Source organism: Meles meles, chromosome 11, assembly GCF_922984935.1.
Source record: "Meles meles chromosome 11, mMelMel3.1 paternal haplotype, whole genome shotgun sequence".
Taxonomy (NCBI): domain Eukaryota; kingdom Metazoa; phylum Chordata; class Mammalia; order Carnivora; family Mustelidae; genus Meles; species Meles meles.
This window is the reverse complement of record NC_060076.1, coordinates 68075022-68102528: the sequence shown is the minus strand read 5'-3', so window position 1 is coordinate 68102528 and position 27507 is coordinate 68075022.

Genomic DNA, 27507 nt, shown 5'->3' with positions numbered 1-27507 from the left:
CTCTGAACTCAGAGTATCTGAGTGCCATGTCATGGGTTTTCGTTTCTTAGGGGTACACAAAATACTGATGTGTCTTATAAATGGTGTCCTATTCAGGAAATCATAGAATACTTTCCAGAACTAATTGGTAGTCTTCTCTGAGAAGCTGGGTTGTTAGAACTACAATAAGCCATCTAGAAAGATCACTGGAAGAAATTCAACTTAAAATACTCCCTAAACAAAGACTAGTGTAAAAATAGCCAAATAAACAACAACAAGAAGAAAGTAGAGACTTGTTATTCTGTCTAATTTGGGAAAAAAATTTACATGCCCAACAATACGAGGGAGTCATATGGTCTAATACACCCAAAGTAGTGGGAATTGGACTTGAACTGTCATGGGAGAACAATACTGAGCCAAAATCCCTTGTGGGCCAGAAGGAGAACAGAAAGAGAGATAACTGGCATGAACAAGTCATTCTGATTTATCAATGAGAAAAAATTGAAGTAAAGGCAGCTCTTCAAGAGATGTGAAGCCAAGATGCATTAACGTCAGAAGCAAAGAACTTCCTGAATTTTCTCGCAGTTCTAGCTTTAGGAAGTTTCTGGATATGTTCACCTCCACCAGCACTTTGTCAAGAAAGACAGACTAGAATATGAATTAATCACCAAATACAGCAAATGACATGGGGTATTCCACAAGTGATAGGGAGGATAAAGACACCTGCTGGGATATCATGGGAGAGAGATGGGGATACTGTGGCAGTGGCCTTTGTATACGCTTTATAATAAATATCAAGAATTTGAATAATTAAAAAGTTACTCTGGGAGCAATGAAATGCATTTTTCTGGCTGTGCTATTGATTTGAGACTTGGTGCAGATAGCATGGCTACATACAAAGTTATACTGAGAGCTAGTCTCTAGAACCTGGATTGAACTTATTGTCCTAGATATAAGCTAAGAGTCTGTGTTCTCCATGATGTACAGAATGTGAACAATGGTGTAGCACAGAAGGATCCATCAAGCCCAATCTCTGATAGTTATTGGAATAAGCCTGAAGAACTAGAGAGTTGTCTTGAAGACAACAGCTTTCACAATTAATAGTAGAATGTGAATGTATAGAATAGCAGAAAGACAAATTTTTGCAATGCTATGTGAGTTTCATATGACAATGCTGTTTGACACCCCTTTTGAGAACTGGTTAACTAAAATTAGTGTTTTTCAAATCAAAGTATACTTGATACACAATGATACATTAGTTTCAGGTAGTACAACACGAGTCTATATGTCATGCTGTGTTCATCACAAGTGTAGCTACCATCTGTCACCATTCAACACTATTACAACACTACTGACTATATTCCCTATGCGGTATCTTTCATCCCCATGACTTATTCATTCCATAACTGGAAACCAAACTAAAATTAGTTTTCCCCAACATCTTCTGGTGACCAGGTTCTTAAAAGATTGAGGTTCTTTGAAGTCATGAGAAGATGAGTGTTGGTACTACCCAGACTAGTGAAATTTATGGCCCTGCTTTATCAGATTATGTGGCTGTAGCCATGGGATTCAAAATTAAGAAAACTTTGGAATCACTAGTACAAGTCCTCCTTACCAGAAACTTACAAAATCAATGGCAGATACATGAGAGACTAGAGAACAAGAATGAATATGCTTCGCACCTACGCTAGAGCTGGTAGAGGGTGGCAAAACTTGGAAGCAGACAGAGACTGCCATTTGCGTGAGAGTGTTGGGTCCCAGGCTAAGGTTGCTTCTGGGCTTAAAATTGTGGCTTTGAATTTGTGAAAGCCCCTTCAGAGACAGTGAAACACTGTGGATTCTTGATGACCTGGGGCTGAATCAGTCAGTATGTGGATTAATTTGGTGTGGTGCTTCTAATCAAAGCTGTTCTGTCACTGTCTAGTGAACACATATCCTAAATGGAAGTCAGTCTGGTCCTGGATAATTGGCAATGGCTGTATTTTTGGTCTGAGCCATAAGGTGTATTATCTGGGGCAGCATCCCATCTGCTCCAGCACCCTAGAGCAGGGGAGAAGAGAATCTGAAGTAATTTCATCTGCAGTTGGGGAGATCAGAGGTCTTACTAAGATCTAACTTTTGAGCTGAAACTTGAAGAATAAGGTTCTGAGAGGTAGACTCTATAGAGAGAAGCACCCCAGGTGTAGGAAACATGATACTGTAAAACATGAATATGTAATTCTGTATGTGAAATTGTAATGTCATTTTTTTTTTTTTTTTTAGAAAATAAAAATGGTGGAATGAAAGACAGGGCCATTGAGGAGACCCTGGAGGGTTTAATTACCATCCAAAGATTGCAACTTTTTTCTTACCCTCTCCATTGCCTTTCTCTTGGCAACCAAGTAGCATAGTCAAAATTTTGCTGATGTTGCATGAGCTAGAACACCACCCAACTGCGTGTTTAAAGTGATTTAACTGATAATCTAATGCTGAAAAGTAAAAACTTGTTTGTGTCTATGATTGCAATGGCCAAGACTCAGACACACAGGGTAAAAAATACGTTGAGCAAGACAATGTCATTATTTATGTGGACCGATTCCTAACTGTGGTCACATTCTAAACTCCTGTTTCTCTCCCAGGTTAATTGAAATTAAGTGATTCACCAACCATCAAAGGGATTCACAGGCTTTAAGAACTTGAACCATCTATTAGGTCTTCTCTGTATTAACTTTAAATTGATTTTTTAAATCTTGGTGGACTCTCAGGCTTTTAAATATGAAACAAAGAGGATCAACATTTCCCTTAAAAGAGAAGTCTCCAAATCAGAACTTGTTTCATTCCAACAGAATTTGACAAATAAGCAAAGTCATAAACAAATAAGAAATACAGTTTTCATGGATGTGGAAAAGAAAAAGTTAGCAGCCTGGTTTGATTGGCTTATTTTGTTTATTTAAATTATTAAAATTCCAGGTTTTTTTAAGTAATCTCTACACCCAACATGGGGCTCAAACTCACAGCCTTGAGATCAAGAGTCACATTCTATACTGACTGAACTAGCCAGATGCCCCCAAACTGGCTTATTTTAATCTTGTATCCCAACCAAGGCACCAACTCCATGTGAAGCCAGTTCTTAGTAGTAAACTCTTCCATTTGGGGTTGTTCTAATTTTGTGGGAGCTGTCCTGTGAAGTCTGGATGTTTTCTGTTAAAATGTTCTATATACTGCATGATACAAAAGGGCAACTCAATAAAGGTTCCTATCATCAAAATTTGAAAATCAGACATAATGCTCACCATAAAGATTTAAGGCTCACCATCTGCACATTGCCATAGACTGATAAGTAGAATCATTCCCATTTTGCTGGTGAAGAAACTGAGTCCTGGGTTTAAGTTAATTCCCAATTACTATGTATGGCAATGCATGTTCCTCCTTCATAAGACTTTGGTGCCAAATTGTACTAGCTGCTGCCTTCTTTGTTTGTTTTGACATATATGTCCCCAAAATGTGTTTCCTAAAAAAATTAAAAATCTATTTACTATCTCTCCCATTATCCCGAGTGCCCCAGAGGGAGGGGACAGTATCTGCCTTCTTCATGGCTCCATGCCCAAAGCTTAGGATTGCCGAAGGTTCTCAGTAGCTGTTGAATAAGTGAATCACAAAATATTTTTTTAAATCAGTGCGTCCTCTCCCTAGATACCCAGTGTTTCCTACTATTTGGAGGTTTAGTATTAATCAAATGGGCCCTTAGATCTAGGTACACATTAACAGGTTTTATCTCCAAAGGAAAACCACAGCACTGAAGGTTTGCTTATGGCTGAACCCTTGAAGAAGAAAAACTAAACAAGCAGTAAGGGTTTCCTGTGGTTGAATATAAGAAAGATGGCAAGGCAATTGTGCATTTAGAAGTTGTAGGAAAAGACTCTATCTAGTGCATACATTAAAAAAAAAAAAATAGAAGCCTGGGGTAATTTCCCATTAGAAATGATCTGGAGTCCTTTTACTTTCAGTGAAACCCCAATCACAGTTGGGGATGAGAGCGTCGAATCCTAACCACTAGACCACCAGGGAGCATCCTCAGTTGGGGATGAATTTAGCAAAAAACACCATAAAGATTTTCTTTTTCGATCTCAGCCATACTTTCTGAAATGGTCTTTCAAAAGGCCAGAAAACAACTTTGATTTTTCAAAGACAGAAAAAAAACACAGAAGGACTTGTGTTTAGAGATCTTGGGGGCAAGTTTAGTGTCTCAGGGCTGAGCCCTGTGAAACACAGAGAAGAAACTAATGGTGGACTTATAATTACACTAACTTTGTGCCTTTATTCAAGTTGTGTTGATATACTTAACCTATTTTTTAGCCATCCTGGCAAGAGAATTCTTCGTGTTCTCACACATAGATGCGCCATGACCTATATGTAAGAGGAATAATTCACCAACTCATCTATGTCTGAATGCAATGTTCACTTTTCCTTCCAGTGGTCATCTGCCTTCACTAGTATAAGATAACTCACATTATACCCTTACCACATGCCATGGACTTGCTAAATGCTTTACCAGCACTAGCTCACAAAGACCTTCCAAGTTTTCTCTTTTTATGATCTCAATTTCACATCTGAGAAACTGAGGCTAAGAGAGATTAAGAGATTTCCCCCAAAGTCACCCAAATAAAAAGTGGCAGAGCAGGAATTCCAGTGTTTAGTTCTGGACCTTGGGTATATAATCAGGATTCTACACCAGCCTTTCTCTCTAAGCATGTGCTCCTCAGAATGCGGCCTTTTCTAGTGGCTGCTCCAAAAGGACGTTGGAGAGACAAGTCCATAGCTAATGATGTCCTTTTAAAAAATGCCTTTTTGATGACGGCAGTGACAATGACCTCCTTAAGTGTTTCTTTTGTTGGCTCGCCATCATTTCTAACTAATGAAACATGATCACCCCACATGGGTCTTGTCTGTCCTGGCTCACCAAAGGGCAAAACTTAAGGACAAAATATATTAGCCAAAATTATAAGATAACAGCAAGTTTGCCATGTAAGAACAGTTATGCTGGCAGCACAACCAGCCTAGATCAGACTGACAGTGGAATTGTGCTAGGTTCACTTGAGAGGCTAAAGAATCCTACCCTTGGGCTCAGGAAATCTATGTTCTGATTCTTGGGCAAGGCACTTAACTCTCATGAGTCTGTTTCCACATATCTGTAAAGGGGACTAATACCTGTTCTGCTTACTTTCCCTAGTTATGGTGAGGGGAAAGAAACTGGGGCAACAACAAACATCAAAGCTCTCGATCAATGCATTCATTCATTCGGTGATTCATTCAACAGACATGTGTTGGGCATGTACCATGTGCTGATACCATGGTTGATCCTAGGGCTACAAAGTCTTTATTCTGGGGGAAGAAGATTCCAAACTAAAATTCACTTTGGCTTGTTGATGGTTAACCGCATAAACTTTGTCAGATTTCTTTTTAGGACAGGGCATGTATAAACAGAATTGAGTATTTAAAGAAGTTCTAGATATGTCATCTTATACTTAGCCACAGAATTCACAGAAACAAAACAGAAAACAAAACAACCAAACAATGGATCAGTGGAGTCCAGCATGGAGACAGCACATCAAGGGAAATCCTGGCTGTCTGGAGGGTGGGAGTTCCCATTACAATGGTAACATTTCTCTCGGTGCACCAGAAAGAAAACACACCCCATGTCAGTTATAACCTGCATGACCCAGCCAAATCTGTCTCCAGGCATGACCTACTCAGATCTGCCATGAACCGACTGGCAGCATGCCTAGTGTTCACAAAGTAGGGAAGACTCAGGGGGTTCCGTGTAGGAGGTGGCTTCTGCTACCCTCAGACCTTCTTGAACCCATTTATTTCCTCCCATTCGGCTTCAGGCCTTTTCATGTATGAAATGAATTTTGAGATTTCTGTGCAGTCCTTAGGAGAGCCCTTCCCTTAAGGAAATAACCATTGCCATAAGCATGCTTATCAGTCACCTTAACTGAGAACAGAGTGGACCTCAGGGACCTGTGGTCATGCAGTTGCATGGAGCCCTGCCCTTAGGAGGAACACTTGGAATTCAGTATTCTATACTTGCCATCTTGCAATTTTCTTCCTTCCTTCCTTCCTTCCTTCCTTCCTTCCTTCCTTCTTTCCTTCCTCCTTCCTTCCTTCCGCTTGTAGGTTAAAAAGTTTATTTCTGTATGTGCAATTATTAATAATCTGATCTTGACTGTGTGTGTTGTAAATGAAGCCTGATTGCAATGAATAGAGCATGCCTTGGGTCTTGAAAGATTGGTTCATACAAATCTAGCCTCCTATTCCTCCTTTGAGACACGTTCTTGGCCTTCCCCTCTCCAACCTCTGGAGCTCTAGGTCCTGCCCAACCTCCTCCTTTTGATCCCAAATAGCAATTGTCCCTGCCAGCGCCTGGCACAAGCATGGGCATGGCTGGGTACTGCAGGAGGTATTGCCTTCTCTCTGGAGAGAGGGCCCAAAGGAAGGGTAGTAGAACCCAGCAGCCAAGTGGCTTGGTGTGCTCAGCTAACCTAAGGAGTATGGCATTGACTAGGAAATATAAAATATCATGGCAGATGGAGAAAGATTACAGAAGAAAGGAAAAGCTTTCTTTTATAATATTTTTCATGGCATTGTTCTCTGCTTTGTGAACAAGGCTCCACAATTTTGTTTTGTATTGGGCTTGCAGACTATGCCATGGCCCTGGACGGAAAGCTCAAGATTCCAGGATTGTAGAGACCTGACCTACTTTTTAACACTCACAGATGAAAAGAAAAACAAAACGAAACAAAATGCTAATAAAAAGGACCCATCTCCTCAGTGAAGGGGGAGGGAAAACAGAGGGGAAGTTACATTTACTGAGTGCCCTTTCCCAGCCAGACAGACGCTGGGCCGTTACCAACACCATCCATCAAATCCCCATAGAAAATTTGTTTTGTTGGGGCTGGGGGTGGGATGGAGGAGTGACTAGCTTCATTTTAAAGGTGAGGGAACAAAGGGTCAGAAAAGTAGAAACTGACACAAGTCCAGGATACAAATTTAGGCTGGTGGTCACTAAAGTTCACAGCCTCCATGTTTCTTAAACTTTGATCCTGAGTCTTTGTAAAAGGAGACAAATGTTGTGGGTCAACTAAAACAACTTTACTGTGATGTCACTTAAATAGGTAAGAACCTAAACCTAAGTATTACTACTTTAGACTTATAAGCTCTCATGCAATTCTAAAATCAAAATAAGTTCTCAGGTTAAATACAAATGAAACTATGAAATCAATTAAATTCAAATGAACTGTAACGTAATAGATGGTGTTTTGCTCAAGTTTAATCAAATTAATTTTAACTAATTCAAATTTAATTAATATTGAATTTAATTGTGGAAAAATGTAGGTCATGGCTTGTGCTATATTTATGGTTTCTGAATTTTGACTTTAATATGCGTATGTGGGGAATTCTTGAACACATGAGCACATACTACAAAATGATGTTAATAATTTCAAGGTACTTTTTATTATTCTCTTTTATATGTATAATAATAATTATTATTATAATTATTACTGTATTTCCAGTTGAGGGTTATCGGACTTCACACTTAACCGCATTTTTTTTTTTAACTGCATTTTTGATGGTGAGTTGCTAGGTCACTTTACAAAATTGTGCTGTTTATTTGAAGATTAATTTTATCATGACAGCATTAGCGAATCTGCTCTTAATGGGTATGAAAGCCAGTTATTTCTGGACTCAGGATTAGAACATGTATTTATTGCATATTTACTGCTATACTTTCTGCTAATGAAATATTATAAATATTGGGGTATGAAGGGCAGTGGCTACTGAGCCCCTGGTATGGAGGTATTTCAGTATTTTAACACATGGTTATGGCTCCATACTGTACCGGCTCAGTATCAGCCTGCCTGACAGAAACTTATTCTGCCATTGACCATGGCCTTTCTAATCATTGCTCACAAATGAAGGCATGTAAATATGTGTGTGCTTATATTCTTGCACTATGTGAGCATGTGTGTTGAGAGCATAGGTATAGATCTATACCCACATGTATGTATGTGTTGGTGCATATGTATCAGGAAATTTCTGGGCCCGAAGGCAAAATATTAAGACTCATCTTCTATCTTTGTAGTTAAAATGTTGTGAGCAGAACAGATACTCAAAACTGGGTCCAGATGCTTTCAAGTATTATTATGATTATGATTTTTGTTATTATTATTTTTATTTGGTCTTGAATTCCCTACTCCAAGCCAATAAATCATGCCATCTCCTGGTTGGATTATCTCAGGCTAATAAGATAATTTACATATTTATTATTCTTCTTCTGCTTTAACCAAGGCTTTTCTAGTGCTGCCCATGAGTAAGGAATAGTTCTAAGCATCTTACAGGGCAAATCACTTAATAGTTGTTTTAGGTTGTGTTTCCCTGTGGTTAGGATTTGGGGGAGGTAGTTTGTTCCCCAAACAATGAGGTGATAGTAGACCTCTGGTGGTTTCGTGAACGGTTATGACTATGGGCAGCAGGGCTCAATTCTGTTGGGGTCCTCTGAGATAGGATGTGGAACAGGTGCCTCAGAGCTATCCCCTCTCTCTCCACCGGAGCAAGGAAGTGGGAGCATTTATTACCCATGTTTAGAGGGACCTCACCCAGGGCTCCTTAACTCCATGGTACATCTTGTCTGCCTCACATTAGTTGAACATAACTTAGTGCCAGAAAGTCCATGCACAGGAGATTGCAATGAGAAGAAACTGGCAGTCCCAAAAAGAAGTGCCAAGGGGGCTTAAAGGAATAGGCAGCATCTGCTACAGTACTTACAGCAACAGTGTCATTTATAGCAACACACCTGACAGGTGAGAAAACAGAGGCCCAGGGAGGTGAACTTGCCCAAGGTCATAGGGGTGCAGTGTAGGAGTTGGGACCTGGAATTCTAGCCTGGTTGTCTGGTCACAGAATCCATATACTAAATCACTCTGCTGATCATCAAAATGAGTTTTATTCCTCTGCATATTTTTCTCTAAACTATTCACTTCAAAATATAACAGATCTGACCTATGCATACTTTCTAATTTGATGAAGGAAAAACTCTTTGGTAATAACATGTTTTGTTTTGTTTTGTTTTCTATCACCTCTGAACAAATATTTCTGAATGTGCTTCTTTTTCTTGGATGACCCTCTGGGATATAGTGTGAAACTTTCCTATTAAAATTGAATTGGTATAGCCACTGTGAAAAACATTATGGACTTTCCTCAAAAAATTAAAAATAGAATTACCATATGATCTAGTAATTCCACTACTGCGCATTTATCCAGAGACAACAAAAACAGTAATTTGAAAAGACATGTGCACTCCTATGTTTATTGCAGCATTATTTACAATAGCCAAGATATGGAAGCAACCCAAGTGTCCATTGATAGATGAGTGGATAAAAAAGTGTGGTGTATATAGACAGTGGAATATTACCCAACCATAAAAAAGAATGAAATCTTGCCATTTGCAACAGCTTGGATGAATCTAGAGTATATAAAACTAAGTGAAATAAGTCAGCCAGAAAAAGACAAATATCATATGATTTCACTCATATGTGGAACTTAAGAAACAAAACAAATGAGTAAAGGAAAAAAAGAGAGAGAGACAGACACACAAATCAATACACAGATTCTTAACTATAGAGAACAAATTGGTGGTTTCCAGAGAAGGGCTGGGTGAGGGGACAGGGGAAATAAGTTAAGGGGATCAAGAATATCCCCTAACAGAATTGCTGAGTCACTATAATGTACACTTGAAACGAACATAGCACTATATATTAATTATACTTGAATTAAAAAATACAAATCAAAAGGTGTAAAAAAAAGGGAATTGAACAAAAATTACCCAAAGGGGAAAAAAGAATAGTAATTGTTAAATTTGAAAGAGCTAGGAACTATGTTATAGTCAGGACTGGAATTTTGTATCTCAAGGTTGGAGGATGGCATGTGGTATCTCTGAAAGTCAAATTATCTCTGAGTCATATTGTCATACATCTCTGAGTCATACTATTTATTCACAACATTTGCATGAAAGTAAAAGGTAGAAAGTCTCCAAGTTCAAGCAATGGAACTTTGTTATTGAATGAAATGTTCTTCTGACACTTCCTAGTAACTGTCCCTCCATGAACAAGACTCAAGGCAGACATTCCTTTCATGGAATGTTATCTGGAGTGATAAGACAGGAGACTCCCTAGGTTTATGACTCATAGATGATGTCCTGGAGGTAAGCCATGTCCATTTCAACCATTTCAACCCTGTCCAAATGTGCATAGAATAGGTTTGCTCATCTGAATGGTCTCCCTGTGTTCAGGCGACACGTGTGATATTGAAAAGGCGCAGGACATGGTGCCAACTGCAAAGAATAACCAAAAGTTTCAGGAAATGTATTGAGATACTCATTTCCGTTTCCTCTCACTATAGGTACGTTCCCAGGCCCCTCTTTGTTTCCAGAAGGTCTCCTTCCTACCTTCAATGTCTTTGCCTCAGGGGAGTTTTGTGGCAGGGCAGGAACTGAAGTTTCTGGGAGTAAGTAGTCCAGCTCTTCTTGCTTTTACAAAAGCCTGGATTGATGAAGACATTTTCCTGGGTGTCCTTGAAACAAAGCATGGAAAGACATCTATCTTCAAGGCAACAAAACAGAAGTGGAGATTTCCCCCACACCAGGAAGGAGGTAGAGGTATAGAGTTCTTGGAGAAATAGGAACCTAGAGGGGTTGTCTCCCCAAGGCACCCTGTTGAGTTTGCAGGGCCTCTAAGGGAACAGTGGTGAGGGCACTTAGTCCCTAAGGAAGCTCATGCTTGGCCCCAAACCAGAGAGCCACTACAATGATTATGATAAAAGGGAAACAAGAGAAACTCCCTTCCCCATATCTTCCAAACCCTCAGATTCTTAAGAAATCTAGGGAGAGAGAAGTCAGTAGTGACCGAAAGTGACTTTCTGGCCTGCTCAGTGGGATGGGGATAAGGGCAGTTTTAGACAGTATTAAAGATGTTTCTGGACCACTTGGACTTGTAGAGTGTGTCATACTCAACACCGAATAAAACAGCTAACACTTACTGCATTTTTCCACATGCCACAAGCAAGGCTAAGTATTTTGCAGAAGTTTCTCATCTAATCCTTACAGTACCTCTGCGGATTTGGTAGCTCTGTTTTCCCCATTCCCCCGATGAGGAAAATGGGGCTAAGAAATGTGAATCCTTGCTCAAGCTAAGGTCCTGTCAGGTCGGGTTTGACTCGGGCCTGACTGCAGACCCTGTGCATTTAACTCAATGCCCTAAGTCTAGCTTATGTAAAACAGCTCACCGCATATAAGAGTACATGTGTAAGAATTAAATTCAGGGTTTCGGCCTCTAAATGTTGAAGCATGTAAGAGGAAGGAGAGGTTGGTTATCAGCTGCAGGGGGGAAGGCAAGCATCATGAGGGCTGACAACTTTTGTTGACATTGTTCACCAGGGCATCTCCAGTACCTAGGACAGGGCCTGGCCCTTAGTAGGAGCTTGATAAATATTGGATGGATGGATGGATGGATGGATGGATGGATGGATGGATGACAGGAGCCTGGAATTCTGCCTTTTATGATGAGAGGGCTATAGAGAACCCAAAGGGAGAAGGGAAGCCCTTCCAAGTGAAGGAAAGCCATTCCAAGTGAGGTAAACACCGCTTTTCCAAATCACCTTACAGAATGGTTACAGATTTGTATGAATAAACACTACTTGATACATTTCCAAAATGGTTTCATTCTCCCTGCTTTTCTCCTCTTACAAGCTCTGATCACTTCAGTGAGAGAGAAGGAATTCTTTCTCTCTGATTCTAGAACACAGGTATCTCCATTAACAGAGGTAGTATTTGGGGTAAAATAAAGAAGAGATAAGCCTAGTAAATGCTTAGATTAATGACAACAGATCCGTATGTTTAGCATAGACTTATATTTTGGTTGTCCTTATGCATCTAACTGCTCATTATGTCTTCATTAAACAGTTTCAAGGGATCCTCAGATGAATTATCATGATTAAAAATAATGCAAAGCAAAAAGCTTTTGGATGTACCTCTCCAAACAAAAGATTCATCCTAGGAATGATGGCTTGACTCTAAATTCCTGTAAAACAGTCTAAGACATGGGAAATCTATTACAGGAATTTTTTCTGGTAGAAATATATGTTGTGTGAATTCATAAAGATTTATCTTTAAACAAAACCATAAGGTGAGGGAGCAGTGTGTTTCACAGATCCTGACAAAGAAGAGGCTTTACTGTTGGGCGGGTCAGACACAGATCGCATAAGGAATTTTCTCCTAGGATGGCAGGTTCAAGCCTCCTAATGCCACTATTAGATCTGCAGAAAGATACTCTGGTGGCTGAAGACAAAAAGTTGGAGAAGAAATCACCTACTAACATTTTAGGACAGTCTGCAACTAAAATTCAAGGTGGAAGAAAAAATATATAAACTGCTCATCTCCTACATGAACTCGAGTGACCTTCTGGCTTCTCTAAATGAGAGTCTGACATTTCCCCTGGCAGTATTGCTGAGGAGATAAGATAAATTGGAATTCTTGAGATGATCTGGGATACTTATCAGTAGGAGCAGCTTCAAGGGAAATGTCTGCTTTCTGTCTGTTCAAAATTAGGGAAGAGCTGACAAGAAGAAATGTTGGTATTTGATCATAAGAAGGCAGCAAGTATCCTAGTATTCTAGAGCATATATGTTCCGTGTAAACATAGATATATCTGCCTAACAGGAGTGGTAAACACCGCTGCCTGCCCACTCTTGCTTAGGACACCCTGCTTGGCCATTTTATCTTCCGCAGAGTAGACGTACTGTTAGGCTAAAGTCCGCTTGTCCCGTTTTTGTCCACTGAGACCATTCTTGGTTTGATTTAAACACTGACACTTTCCTGACATAAGCTCAAACACTGAGTATTCTTTCCAGCTGGAAAGGAGAGGGAATGCTGGGAGAGACTATCAGTGTCTAGGGTAATAGGTTACAGTGACAGTGGTCTTATTCCACTTTCTGGACTTTAAGGTCACGTGCACCACTGCCCCACTGGGGTCACCTATAGGAATAACATTAGCAGTGCCCCAAAGACACCATGTCAACTTTTGGGATCTCTCCCAGCATCAATTTCATCCCTAAAGGTACACATTCATTTCACTTAATCTCTTTCCTAAAACCCAGGCCTAAAATCCCAGCATATTTTTCTGCTGCAAGATTTTAAACATTTATTGGTCCTGGGCGGGAGAGGTGGGGTGCAGAGAAGCTACAGAAGAGCCCTGGCTTTCAGTGCCAGCCTCCAAACCTTTGGGCTAAAAGCAAGAAACTCAGAAGCCTCAAAGATAGTCTCATAAAGGCTGTTTGGCTTTATGCAAATCTTTCGCATTTGCATTGCAACGGGAATTCTGATGGCAAAATGAACACTAATTATGTAGAGAAAGAATCCACATAGAGGTGAGATAACACTGCCTCTTTTCAGGGACACTAGGTGGGATAGGCTGCAGAGAGCCCCTGTACCCATTCTGGCCTCTCTCCGACACAAATCTGTGCCACTCCCCTGCTTAAAACCCTTCACTAGCTCCCTATGACAGTAATACATATTTATCAGGATGTCGTTGGTAGCAAAGCACAAAATACTAACTTAAAAGGGTTTAGGTTAAGAAAAAATGCTTATTGGCTTAGGAGGCTGAAAATTCCAAGGCATGGGTCTGGTTCCAGATGGATCCAGGAGTTCTATTAATACTGCCAAGAATTTGTCTTTCTTAGGGTGGGTCTGTGAGGCAAGGGAGGTGCCTCGGGTGTAGCTGTGAGGCCCCGGGGTGGTGGACCTGCTGACCCAGCTCTTGCAGACCTGCGAGAGCCAGAGCGCTCTCTCCAGGCTTTTGCCTTCTCGCGTTGAGCCTCAGCCCAGCGCACCCCCCATCTCTCCGCTCTCCTTTTTTGTGTTGACTTCTTTCTCAGGTAAGTTCTTCCTTTAAGGGGCCGGAAGCTCCAGATAATAGTTCTGCCACTTTAGGAAACTTTCTCTCCTTCCCACCTACACCTTCCACAAAACCTTTTCCCTAGTAGTTTTAGGAAAGAACAATTTCAGGAGTTGCGCTCATTGGCTCTAAGGAGCCCAGCCTGCGTGTGACACAATCACTTAACATTACCACTCTCCAAATGGCTCCCTTTCCCTCCCAGGAATATAGCTAAACTACATTTCACAGGTCCCTTGCAGCCAAGTCAGGCCGTGTGACCGGTCTGGACCAATGAAGTGGAAGTGGGAGTGAAGCTCCTCCCTCCGGGGGGTGGGGCCAGAATCCTCAAACCTCCCCCGCTGCACTCACTCACTGGCTGGCTGGTACAGAGGTTTCCGCAGGTAGCCCCAGGGTCCCAGCGCTCTCTGAGGTCCCAGAGTGTGGCACAGCTATTAGGTGAAAAGAGCCTGGATCTCTCAAGTCACCACTTGGAGGAAGAGATCCTCAAGAGCCATTTCATTAGGAATACACGTGTTGGGTTTTTCGTGCGGGAGAAACAAAGCCCTGAGATTTAGGCTCATTCATTACAACACTAGTGTTACTTTTCCTGTACGATCTGCTGCGTATGTGCCTGTTCCAGAAAGGATGGCATGTTTGCGTGGCTAAGCATGGTCACGCACTTACTTTTGGAGCCCCAAATTCGGTGACCCTTGCCCCAAACCACAAAGATACAGACGGGGAAATAGCAATTCCCCAAAGGAGACTCAAGGTTTTACCTACGTAGGGAGGGGCCAAACTGCACAAACAGACAAATAAGCCAAATCAGGTGTCCACAACACTCTTCAGGCTCGCCTCTCAACCTTGTGCTTTAAGAATGTCCATCGGTTGGAAGCTTCCTTCCACCTTAGGCTTCTCCCATTTTTGTTATCTGCCTCTCTGTCTTTCCTTCCGTTCATCTTCTCTGCCCACATGCTCCTATGTTCCTTTCACCTTCATCTAGAAAATGCCTACTCTTTCTTAAAACACAGGTTAGATGCCACTTCCTTTGGGCCAAGGGGACCCACCAAGCCTCTCACAGGGCTCTGTGATTTCTCTTTCATTGTCTTTGCCTCGTTAATTATAAATTATCTCACTGTGAAATCCTCTAGGCAAGGATAGGGCTTGTCATTTTTTTTGTTTTAAAGAATGTGCACAGGAGCTTTATTCATGAAGACCAAATAACAAACAATGCACTTTGACTATTCATACCATTGACTACTAGGCAAGAATTAAAAAGATCTCCCACTACATACAACATGAAAGAAGATCACTGACAACAATGAAGGAAAGAAGCCAGATACAAACGGATACATATTCTATCACTCTAATTATATGAAGTTTAAGAATAGATAAAAACAATCCAACGTGACAGAAGCCAGAATAATAGTTACATGTGGGAAGGAGAGAAAGTATTAATTAAAGAAAAGGCACTGTGGAATCCTTGGAGCTGAAAATATTCTGCATATTGATTGGGTGGCAGTTACAAATAAAAACATTCACCAAGATTTATAGCTAAAATTTTTGCCTTTAACAGTATGTATTTCGGTGGAAAAACAAAACTATAAGTAAGGCATTTAAGAAGGATCGAGAGATGAGATGATGAACCCCATTTGGTGCTAATTTGGAAGGTGCCCAGTCAATCCAGCTTTTAGCACAAGGGTCAAGGTTAATGAGCACAAGGCCTTCCTCAAGCACTGAACGATTGAATGCAAATCTGCTAAGGATACCAGCTCCAGCTCCAATTACCATCACAGTGATGCTTTTCAGACTTAAGTGGGTAAGAACAAGAGGCATCATTTCAGCCAATTCATCCATTGTGGAGTACCGGTACCCTGTTGGGAAGGAGGGTGCACCTTCCTGCTGGCCTGGGGCATCCACATGACAGCAAAGTGTTGGGTGATCTCTTGCATATCCTCAAAGTTAAAGACCACATTGAAACAGGATTTTCAATTGAGGTCAATGTCATGGTATGTCAGAAAAACCGGTCTGTTTCTCTTTGGTAGGACTCTTAGGGTGAGGTGGACCATAACATGAGTTGTTTCTATGCCATGTTCCTAACAAAGTCCTGGAAGCTTTGTGTACCAGTCTTGTCATTTAGAAGTGGTTTGATCTCTGTGAGTTGAGCATCATGAAGCTCATCCACAAGGACAGATGAGAGAAGAGGATTCTCACGAATAAATCAGTGACTCTGAGGCTTGGGCACACCAGTACAGGTGGAGAAGCTGTTGTTGTTTTAAGAAATTTCCACACCCGGGGCGCCTGGGTGGCTCAGTGGGTTAAAGCCTCTGCATTTGGCTCAGGTCATGATCCCAGGGTCCTGGGATCAAGCCCCGCATGGGGCTCTCTGCTCTGCAGGAAGCCTGCTTCCCCCTCTGTCTGCTTGCCTCTCTGCCTACTTGTGATCTCTATCTGTCACATTAAAAAAAAAAAAGAAAAGAAAGAAAGAAATGTCCACGCCCGTGTGGGCTGGAACTTATCACCCAAGGTCAAGTGTCACATGTTCTACCAACTGAGCCAGCCAGACGCCCCCATCATTTTGTCCTCAACACCTAGTGTAGTCCTTTCCTGGTAGAAATTCTCAGATGAATGAAGAAATGAATATAGTTCAATTATCCAACTGTGGGATAAGCCCACTTTTCGGAGGATAGCTACCGGATATTTAAATCTTCTTTTCCAAGCATATCGATTAACTAAGTAAGAAATTTACTGATCAAAAATGCTCCATAGCATGGGTGTTTCTCAAACCATTTGTCTACTTTACAAATCTTATTGTAATAATAAATCTTGGTGATAGCTTTTAAATATGGAAAGGTGTTTACAAAATATTTGAAAAAAGAGGTATTATGATAACTTAGTTACATCAAAATTTATTTGTTTTATTCATGTGCACGTGTGTGTGTGTGTGTGTGTGTGTGCGTGTCGCAAAGAAATCAAGATAGAGAAAATATTTCAAAGTAGAAACTATTTTGTGAAAGTCGAATTTATTCTTCACTCTATTTTCCCTTCTCTTTTTCATTGTTTTGGACTTTTAGATGATAAGTCTGTAGCCTATGGCTGATATGAGGATAAAACTGTAAGTGATGTTTTGGATTTTATTGTGATCTTTTTCTCTCTCTTAAATAAAGATAATGTCCTATTGTCTGACTGAGACAGAAACTTCTCACTCCTTATTTAAAAAAAAAAGCAAAAATCACACAACAAAAACAACAACAGCAAAACCCAACCCTGACCGAGAGTTTTCTGAAGCCCCCACTGATAACACACAGTGACTTGTTTTTTTTTTTTTTTTATAAAGATTTTATTTATTTATTTGACAGAGAGAGATCACAAGTAGGCAGAGAGGCAGGCAGAGAGAGTGAGAGGGAAGCAGGCTCCCTGCCAAGCAGAGAGCCCGATGCGGGACTCGATCCCAGGACCCCGAGATCATGACCTGAGCCGAATGCAGCAGCTTAAACCATTGAGCCACCCAGGCGCCCGTGACTCGTTCTTATAGGACATTTCTTGGCCCCAAGTACATCATTGCTGACCAAAGTCCCTTGTTGGATGAAACAGTGAAAGATGGAAGAGAGAACCTAAGGGTTCATCGGCCAAACCCAGGCCTAGCAAGGGTCTTTGGGTATAAGCAGGAATCCATAAACACAAGGAGGGCTGAGAGATGTCAGATTTGTATCTTAATGATGAGAAAAAAACAAACCTTCAAAGCAAATATTTTCTGGCATCTTTTAGCTAAGGGGAGACAGGGGAAGGGAAAAAGAGAGAGAGAACATGAATGTGCATTGTCTGAGCCAAATCTGCTGTTCAAGGTGGCTTTGCCCTCTCTCTCGAGGGCTTTCTGATGCCAAGTCCTTACTGTCCCCAGCCACAGATGAGACCATTTTCCCACTGGGAGGAGTCAAGTGGCCTATGTAGTTATGTTATGCTGAGCTCTATTTACTGAAACGTGTACCTGGAAAAATAAGTTTGCGACTTTCTGTCGGCTTAATCTGGTACTCATCTACCACGACTGTCCTCACCCTTATCCCTGGGTATTACAGGGTTCTCCAGAGGAACAGAACTCCAATGGTATATATATACAAGGAGGTTTATTACAGGAATTGGTTATGGAAGGTGAGAAGTCTTACAATCTTCTCTGTGCCAGCTAGAGAATCAGGAAAGCCAGTGGTATAATTCAATTGCAATCCAATGGCCTAAGAACCAGGAAGGAGCTCCAAGTCTGAAGGCAAGAGGAGACTGATGTCCCAACTCAAAAAGAAAGAAATTGCTCTTCTGCCGATTTTTTATTCTGTATGAGTCCACAACAAATTATATGTTTCCCCCCCATGTTGGTAAGGGTGGATCTTCTTTACTCAGCCTGCTGATTCAAATGTTAATCTCTCCCCTTATGCACCCTCACAGACATGCCCAGAAAAATGTTTTTTCAGCTGTCTGGGCATTCCTTCACCCATCTGTGCCATCACATCTGTGAGTGTATTACCTTGCATGGCACGAGGGAAGCTTCTGTCAAACAATAAAACCTGTCCCTAAGCACTAAAGGAAGTGCAGCCCTCCTTGCACCTTGTTTTCAGACTTCTGGTCTCCAGAACTGTGAGAGAGTACATTTCTGTTCTTTCTAGCCACCCAGTTTGGGGTAGTTTGGTATGGCAGCTCTAGGACATTATACGCACAAGGTTATAGACTAAGCTATAAAATAGAAGTATTAGCAGAAATAATAGTATGCTCATTTATCAGTGTTATTTAGTTGTCCAGAGACATTCCTATATCACAGAATGATTATGTGGTTAGCCCCTAATCTGTGAACCCCATTCTGATTTTAAATGCATGATTAGGTGGTGAGATCCATGAGAATCCTTATCTCCTGAGGCGTCACCCCCTCTATAGTACTGGGTAGTAAATAGGTGCCGTCAACAAATATTTTCTGATTTGTATAGCATAGCAAGAAGTAATTCAGCCAGTGAGGAGCTCCTTATGAATGCAGACAAGTCAGACTGCCTAGACCAAGAGGTATGACCCTTTGGGATCCCAGCTCACACTTTCTCTTGGTAGCTTCTGAATTTCCAGGAAAGACCTAAACAAGGTCCAACAAACATGTATGATGCACAGTGGGTTCTCCACAACCACAAATAATTTCCCTGTAGCTGCTATACAAGAGGAGTTTCTGATGCCCTAGAGCTGAGGTGGAGGCCAAAGGTAAACTGGCCAGATGAACCCACATGATGCAAAAGAATGGGTTCAAGTTCCAACGTGTTGTGATCTGAGGTTACTTTGCCTCAGGATTGTACCCATGGGGTTGTATTCTTGTTGGCCTCCACCCAAACTGGAGTCCTCCAGCACTGTGAATTTGAGGAGACTTCGGGTTCCTGGGGTGTGATCTCATTTGTTTCCAGAAATTTCTAAAAAGCTCCTAGAATTCCCTAGAACATTTCTAGAAACAGTTGTTTTGTATGGAAACACCCCAACATCATTTGCTCGCTAGCTCTGGCACATGTCCTTCCCCTGTCACAACACCTCCCTTCCAATCAGCATGACAACTATCTGCCCTTGAAGCTGAGAGGCCAAAACAAATGTGATTAGTGCACTATCTTCAGAGTGCTGACAGCACCCTCTGTGTTGGATGAACAGGCAGCCCAAGTCACTGTGCCAAGTTCAGTTCCCAAGAGACTGTACAGAAACTGCGAGAGAGGGGAAGCTCTATGCATTCGGATGAGAAATACATTTCCATCAGCACTCTTTCCCCCTCTTCAATTCAGTGATACAGGAAGCCATTAAAGAAGCGTGCATTTTTGATGATTTCCGTAGTTGTTCATTCATCACTGTATAGTTTCATTCCACCCAAAGACACCCAGGAGTCAAACTCCGAAATCTCTTGTCTCTCTCATGGATGAAATTAATCATTTAACATGGTGAGATTTTCTATGCTATATGGCATGTCCGCTGTTGGCGGGGATCTTAATGCCTCACTCAGGAGGATGATTCTGTTGTTTTCTCTTCTCTGCTGAAGCCAAGCTACATTGCCTTCACACAACAACAGCCTCCACATTGTCTGAGTCTGTAGTACAGGAAGTCTGTTAATTCTCTTGATGGCACCACTTCCTGCGACATTAATGCATCTAGTCTGGTTCTGTTGTCGGGGTTGCTATGATCAGTTCCTGTCATGGCCACTGGGTTATATTCCATTTTCTTTTAAACGTGGATGTTTATGTTTAATTGAGGGAGGCAGTAGCAATTTCTGCTGCCTTGAGCCCAGGCACACAATAAAACCACTTTGATTTTCCGTGATTCTATTTTTTGAGCTGGAGTTGGACGAAACTCGAGAAATTATCTGGCCCCAACTCACCATTTTCAAGAGGGAGTCAGAGATTCTTCCCAAGTCAAAAGTGGTGTGAGGCACAGCAGGGTGTGCAGGGAGGTCTCAAATTCCTCATTCAAAGCCCATGCTGTTGTCTCAGGCCATCCCCCAGGAGGTGTCTACCTAAGAACACCTGGCTATTCTGTGTCTCCTTGACAGTAACCCCACACCCCAGGTTCCTCCCTGAAAATGATTCTGATATGCATTTATTTAGTTAGAAGTGTCTTTGGCATCATCAAGTGTGAGCTATAGGACAGCTTGCTCCCATTTGTGGGTAGGAAGCATATTGTTTCTCAGTGTATTACTGCTCAGACTCCCAAACTCCCAATGTTAGAGCGGGAAGTAACTGCCATCCTGGGTGGTTGGCACTTGTTGGCTCGTACCATTCACTCTTGCTGCTGAGTCGCACACGGTGGCACAGTGACCCGTGAATGCACTGTTGGTTCTCTCTGCATTGTGGCAGGTGACATCTGTGTACCCAGCCCACACAGTTCAGCCGACCACAGAAAAACACATGAGCAGGCAAGGTAAGTTCTTCTCTCGGATAAAAGCATTATTCAAGCATCACTCAGATATGAGTGCCTGGCAAGATACATAATCCCATTCGACATTCCAACCAGGGCTGCGGTGAGGATGAATGGTAAGATGACGTACGTTAAAGCACACAGAAAGTTATCTATCAGTAAAAGTCAGTGCGGCTGCTGTTATAAGTAACTGTATTTATTTTACACCTCCCCTTTATTTTTTTTTAAAACGTGGACAAATTGCCATACAGAACGTAATGTAATATAACTAATTTGGGAATCGTTTGCTAATCCTTCTATTTTAGCCAAATGATTCCCCCAGATGGATGTGGAACCAGGAGGCAGATCCAATATTGGCTGTGCCAAATGAAGAAATGGAAATAGATTTGCAAGGTGGGAGTTTTGAATGGAAAATTGTTCCCTTTCCTTGCTTCCCAATCTGGGTTCTGCTCAGAAGTGTTAGACAGCTCTCAAATGGAAAATTTTATTTTAAATGCCAAAGCCTCCCGTCTCTAGGATAGCATTTTGTTTCTCATTCTTGAATTCTCTGACTTCTCCTTTCCTTTGCTAAACAATTTTCAACCCATTTTATTAGTATTTATCTGTTGTAGTGGACACATTTTAGCTTGTGTTTTTTTAATAGGTTTCTGTGGGCATGTGAAAAAAGCTAAGTCTTGTATTCTGTAAAATTTTATCACTGTATTCCACAAGAAGAATGGTGTTGGTTGGGAGAGGGAAGACAGGTTGCATAGGTAGACTTAACCGTTCAGGTCATTCTCGTCTTTGGGGCATTGGGCCTTAGTAAAGACTATGTCCATCCTTGGACATTAACATTAAACTTTTCAACTACATTTGACTTTTAGGTTGTTTAAGTTTCCTGAATTTAGCATTTACCCTTAAGTAGTCACAGTTGTGTTAAACCCTTCACTTCACTTTACATTGGATTTGTAGCTACCTCATTTGTGTAGATGGCTCATTGATGTGCTTTTGGGAATAATTAAAGCAGCTGATTATTATATATACATTTGATTGGCTGGCCCCAAACAAAAGGGCATTGCTGGAAAAATATGAAAGAAATAGGAAAACTTAAGTCAAACTTGGCATTGGTGTCCAACTCACAAGGTGGTACACTGAGAATAAAATCCATGCCATGCTAATCCCTGAATCTCTAGGAGAAGGCCTTCTTCCTTTCTTGGACTCTGGTACCTGACAATTTGTAATTTCTTATGGGAAATTATCTGGATACAATCCATCCAAATAGATCACCAGACAGCTATTTCAGGGGTCACAGAATAGAAAGGCTCAGAAAGCAAACTAGCATTCTTGAATCACAGAATTTATTAAATCAATTTAAAACATATAGCCAGAAGAAAGGAGAAAGGAGCAGCGTAAGAAATGAATACACTTGTAATTTGGGGTAGAAGGATCACATGCCCAGGAGAATCTGTTATGCAATGTTCATGCGTACTGTCTCTGTCTTCCTCTTTGCAGCATCAGTCTTCCAATGACAGCCATGCTATGAAGACTGCAACTGAGGTATCTGCAAGGGGCCCCCCCAAAATTGAAAGGTGCCTCGAGCCAAAGATACGTGTTCACTCTATTGAAGAGAAACAAGCTATGGCTTGCCAGTTAGCCTAACAAACAGCTTTGGATTTTATCTATCTTTCTTGGGGGAAGGACAGGTGGGACCATAATAGATACCACTAATGGGTGGCTGATGTAAAACTTCATGAATATGGAGTGCCTTGTGTATATTAATGCATCATGAATATTCAGAGCCTCATATATCTCATGAATATAACCAAGTGTCTATTGGTTTATCCTCCCTTTCTATCTTTGTTTAGTACAGGTATGCATTTCTCACTTTGTCTACATATGACACGTCTCCCAGTTTACTAAGTTATCTGCATTTAATACATCTCATGAATGCTATATATTCTTCATAAGCTACTTGTCCATACATCTGTTCCATTGACTTTTTTTGTATCTGTCGCAGAATTGAATAGCCTTTAATGCAACAAACACAAACAGCAGCATTTATAATTAGTTGGGTGGTATAGTGGGAAAAGACAGTATTAGTAGACATTCAACAAAGAATTTCTTTATTTCTGGGAGGGTATTAACCTTCCTAATGGCTATAGCAAAAGTAGGACCCCAGAAATCTTAGAAATCAAATTTCTCATTTCAATTAACAGTGTAATAATTTGACCAGTGGCTTAAGTCCCAAATCCAGGCACCATGTTTATTTCTCTCTTGCCCTCAACAGCTCGTATTTCATTCATCACTAAGTCCCATTGATTCTGCCTCCCATACACATTCTTAATCTATCCACTCCTCTACACCTTTACTAGTACCACTCCCTAGTTCAGGCCACCACTGTCTTTTGCTCTGACAAGGCAGTAGCCTCTTAGACATCATCCCTCTTTCCACTCTTATTTTTCTGGAGCCCATTTCCATATAGCAAGTAGAGTGGTCTTTTAAATAGGATTATTGGTGTGGGTAGCCTCCAACTACTTCTAGACACTTCAGTGTCAATCAAAGCATGTCCAAAGGAAATGCAAACAAGCCAAATATTCATAAACAGACAAAAGGATAAGTGAAATGTGATATATCCATGCCATGGAATATTATTTGGCCATCAAGAAGAAGGAAGTTCAGATACATGCTACAACACAGATGAATCTTTTTTTTTAAGATTTTATTTATTTATTTGACAGAGATCACAAGTAGGCAGAGAGGCAGGCAGAGAGAGAGAGAGAGGAAGAAGCAGGCTCCCCGCTGAGCAGAGAGCCTGATGTGGGGCTCGATCCCAGGACCCTGGAATCATGACCTGAGCCGAAGGCAGAGGCTTTAACCCACTGAGCCACCCAGGCACCCCAACACAGATGAATCTTGAAGACATTATGCTAAGTAAAAGAAACCAGTCACAAAAGACCACATATTGTATGATTCCAGTGATATAAAATGTCCAGCACAGGCAAATCTATAGAGACAAAAGGTATATTAGTGATTGCATAGAGCTGGGGAGGGATAGTTGGGAAGAGGGAGGGAATTAATAGCTAAGAATATAAAGTTTCTCTTTGTGGTGATGAAAATCTTCTAAAATTGACTGTGGTGATATTTGCACATATCTGTTAATATTAACACTAAAAATGAATTCTATACTTTAAATGGGTGAATTGTATGGCATGTAAATTATATCTCAAAAAAACTTTTTTTTTTTTAAGTTTGGTGAGTGGGCAGGCAACATTTGAGTCATCTGGGATCTTGGAGAAATGCAGATTTTCCAGCCCCATCCCAGTCTCACTAGAGAATTTCTAAAGATGGGTCCCAGAAATCTGTGTTTTAACAAATATTCCAGATGATTCTTAGATACCCTAAATTTTGAGAAACACTAAAATGAATTAAATTGAAATTCCACTTCAGGGTTACTGGGCTCTACAAGATCTTATTCTCCAATGTCAGCTCTTTATCCAAGCACACTGCCCTTCCTTTTCTGTCACTGACAAGCCAATGGGTTCCCCTGTTAGAGCCTTTGAACTACCAATTCCCTCAACCTGGAATACATTTCCCTGCAATCTTTATATATCTGGCTTCTTTTTGCCATTCAGTTTTCTGCTAAAATGTAACAGGATCACATCACCCTTTATATTTGCTCCACCACACTTTATATAATTATTTGGTTTTTTCTACTTGATTTAATTGAAGACTGTGAGCCCTCTGGGAATATAAGGAAGCCCATTTATCTAGCAGGCAATCAATAAATATTTATTGAATTGTTGAGGAAACACATTAAACCCAGGTGTCCCGGGATACATCCCCTACCCCTCCCTAAGCTTTGTGCATAGGGTCTGCATCTTGCCAACAGATTGTGTCGGAAGTAGAACCACCAAAATTAGCCACATTTTCTGTTGACACAGAAACCCATCCTAATGACTGATGCTAGAAATTAAGCAAAGAATGGGAGACAAGCAAATGAATGAGGAAGCAATTTTTCTTCTTTACCAGACTAAAAGTTCCTCAGTTCCTGCTACAAATTAGATGTCCTCAAAATGTTTGCTTAATTCTTGGGCTACATGTTTAGGAAATAAAAAGTAATTCATTCTTGCTTTTTAAGAAACCAAGGCCCCAGAAGATCCTCCCTAGACTTCTCCAAACCCTTGGAGACTCACCTAGACACTATTCCCTGCCCTCCCCTTGTCCTTTCTGTTAGGTGAGATATTTATGTTTTAAATGAAAGCCATTGTAGACCCCTCACTAGTGGAAAAGAACAGTGTGCATGCATTCCTCATGTAATAAGAAATAAATCCCTTAAGCCTCTCATTTGCTCTCACTGGCGTAGAATTTTGAAGTCTAAGAATGCATCTGCCATCAGAGAAGTTAATTCTGGGGCTGCTGGCTCCGCAGCTATGTATGTGGCCATTGTTCATGACCCAGGAATGGTCCGGAGGAAATCAGTGCTCTGTTCTCATAATGAACCTTATGTTTCTAAACACAGGTGCATTTGGATTATAGACATCTGTGTCATTAACTGGATAGAGAAAGAGCACAAAAGCACTCAGAAATGAGCTCCTTGGAAATGCAGGATGGTATTGTTATGGTGGCTCTTATCACCATCATCGTTACATCTTTGATGATGTATCATGGCACAGACATGGTGATGAACGAATCCAGTTGTCTCACCATCATGTTTTCAACATGCTGCTTTTCACTGTGGGAGGAGAGAGACTCTTGACAGAATTCACCCCATTGTCATTTTACTGAAAAGAGTTGTCAGAGAGCCCCTGGTCCATCCTACCACCATTTCAATCTGCTTTTTACTCTAACATTGTATTTCCTCTGAGCTCTTTGATGTGGAAGAATGAAAGAGCTCTTGGGAAATTCTTGTTCCTGATGGTTTTGATGAGAACGATGTCCTGAAAATCTGTCAAAAATTCGCAGGCAGAGAAAGAAGGACTATCACATGACTCCTGGACATTCTTCTACTGACCCCACTGAATCAGCATTGGTTGCCAGGTTCTCGCAATTCACACATTAACAGGTATTCAGGACAACCCAAACCTTATGACAATCAATATTCTTGGCCATTTTAAAACACATATTCAATGGGAATTTTGGTAGCCAGTCATATGGCACACTATAATTTGCATTTGCTCCATATCAACAAATATTTTAAAACATTATGACAAAAACGTATGCCAAAACCAGTAAACAAAGTCAGTTTTTAAAACGGATCTTAGATACACAGCCTGATTTGACTAAAACCATCTCTTAGCTTTTTACGAATTCTAAACTCTGAGTGAAAATGATGTTTAGTCCCGTTGTAAATGCTGTGCCGGTGTTTACCAACTGCCTCAGACTTGGAGCTGGAGTCAAAGTGAGCTAAGAGTCATCTAATCTAACAGAACAGAGATTCAGAGAAGTCAAGTGACGTGCCAACACTCAGCGAGGCAACAGTAAGCTGGGGCTAGAATCCAGTCTCCTGACGAAGTCTGTCCTTTCGATGAAATATGTGTAACAGCCAGGGTATAATCAGGGAGGCCGAGCCACTCTGAGTGATATGGAATACGGGATGTATTATATGGATGGGGGGAGCTGGTGGAAAAGCCTTTAAGAGGATGTTGCTCTGGTTTTGTGGTAGGCCGAAAAGGGCTGCATGTCAGCAGGGCTTGAACGTGGGAAGAAAAGCTGAATCCATAAGGACACACTCCTCACCGCCTCTCTCTCCCCACCTCCAACGTCAGTGATGTGGTCGACTACAAGAAGAAGCTGGCAGCCTCTTCCACCAAGCCACATGCGTACTTGGCCCAGGCCACAGAAGGTCCACAGGGGCTGGGGCACCTGAGGCCTAGCTGCAGCCGCCGGGCACCAGGTGGTCCTGCATTCACCCTGTGGGTGTAACCCACTGCTTCACTGCCACCTTCCAAATCACACACAAATTCTCTTGTAGCCAACCCTAACCCAGAACCAAAGGGTGAAGGGAATTCTGGGAAATCAGCTCCAGCTTAGCTAAATAAAAAAGCCTCTGCACTTTGTTACCTCTTGTCACCAAATTTGCAGATGCCTTTGATTTTTCTCTTGACACTAAACTCAGAATAATTCAAATATAAAAGAGAAGAGAAGTATAGAACCCCTCCATGGTTTCCTTAACGGAATTGTTGCTTTTCTGTCACCTTGAGAACTCAGTTGCTTTAAAGCATTTTCTTGCTGTGTTGTGCTTCTTGGGGATAATAAACACCGCAGCCTACTTGCATATCACTTGAATGTGAAATATTGAGTCTATTGACTGTACTTGCAGCCAAACAGGTCCTTTGAGATTATGTATGTCACATAAAGAAGAATTAGACAAGCTTCAGGATCCATTTAGTATTACTACCTATGTAACCATATACCTATGTATTTACGTAGGTAGGTAGGTAAATTCGTAACTATCTATCCATCTATCATAGTGCTATAAGGACTTAAGGAAGGGGTGCCTGAGTGGCCTGGTGGGTTAAAGCCTCTGCCTTCAGCTCAGGTCATGATCTCACGGTCCTGGGATCGAGCCCCACATCGGGCTCTCTGCTAGTAGGGTGCCTGCTTCTTTCTCTCTCTCTCTCTGCCTGCCTCTCTGCCTACTTGTGGTCTCTGTCAAATAAGTAAATAAAACCTTAAA